Source organism: Geospiza fortis, unplaced genomic scaffold (assembly GCF_000277835.1).
Source record: "Geospiza fortis unplaced genomic scaffold, GeoFor_1.0 scaffold590, whole genome shotgun sequence".
Lineage (NCBI taxonomy): Eukaryota > Metazoa > Chordata > Aves > Passeriformes > Thraupidae > Geospiza > Geospiza fortis.
The window spans coordinates 1,609,094-1,610,342 of NW_005054402.1; positions in this window are offsets into that span (position 1 = coordinate 1,609,094).

Here is a 1,249-nt window from a genome sequence, read left to right on the forward strand (position 1 = left end):
GCCGTGCGCTTGCGCGCCCTTCCGCACTTTCCGCAGTTTTATCTCCCCAGAGCCCCGATAACGGGAATGCAGTCTTAGCCCGTTTCTTAACCCTGCAACTTCTTTTAAGTGTCCCTCAAACCGAGTTCAGAGCGCGGGTGCTGAAGGTAACTGGAACAGGGTGCAACCTTCTGTGTGTTGTTCTCATTTCAGCATCGTCCCAGCAGCTCTCAGGGTGCTGACCCCAGAGAGGCTGACTTCTTCAAAGTCCAATCTCCTCTCGTATGTCCCTCATCACATATTTGGCTGCTGTGAGTCGCCTTACACGTGGAGTTTTAACTTCTTTCTGTACTAGAATCAGAATTATTTAGGTTGGAAAAGATCACTGTAAGATCCCTGAGTCCAGCCACTAATCCAGCACTACCGAGCACACCACTAAAGCATGTCCTCAAGCGCCGCATACATACAGCTTTTACCTCCAGCAGTGGTGACTCCACCACCACCCTGGGCAGTCTGTTCCAATGCCTGCCAACACTTTCCATGAAGAAACTTTTAAATCTCCGATCTAAACAAGCCTTGGCACAATTTGAGGCTATTTCCTCTTCTCTTGTTGTTTGTCATTTGGGAGAAGAGCATACAGGCTACAGCCTCCCTTCAGGGAGCTGTAGAGTGCAAGATCCCTTCCGTGAGCCTTCTTTTCTCCAGGCTGAGACCTCCATCCCCCCTCCCTCGCCCCAGATCCTGCCCCAGATCCCTTCCCTACTCTGGACACACTCCAGCAACTCAACGTCTTGGATTAAGGTGCCCAAAACTGAGCCCACAATTCAAGGTGGGGCCTCAGCAGTGCCCAGAACAGAGGGATGGTCACTGCCCTGGTCCTGCTGGCCACACTACTGCTGACACATGCCAGGATACCATTGTTCAGCAGCTCTTGGCCAGCACCCCCAGGTCTTTTTCTGCGGGACCATTGGAAACTGCGCAGAGCGCTTAATAACGACTCAAGGCGGCCCAAGTCTGGTTTAGGGGCTCCATGTTGTGACCCGAGTGCAGATGCAACCTATTTCCCTGGACACCATTCCCCCTCCATCGGTGCTCTGGGGTTTATCGGCGCGCTGGGGTTTATTCGGTGCGCTGGGGTGTATCGGTGCGCCGGGGTTTTTCCGGTGCGCTGGGGTTTACCGGCGCGCTGGAGTTTATTCAGTGGGCTGGGGTTTATCGGCGGGCTGGGGTTTATCGGCGGGCTCGCTCCCGCCGGAGCGCAGGTCCCTGG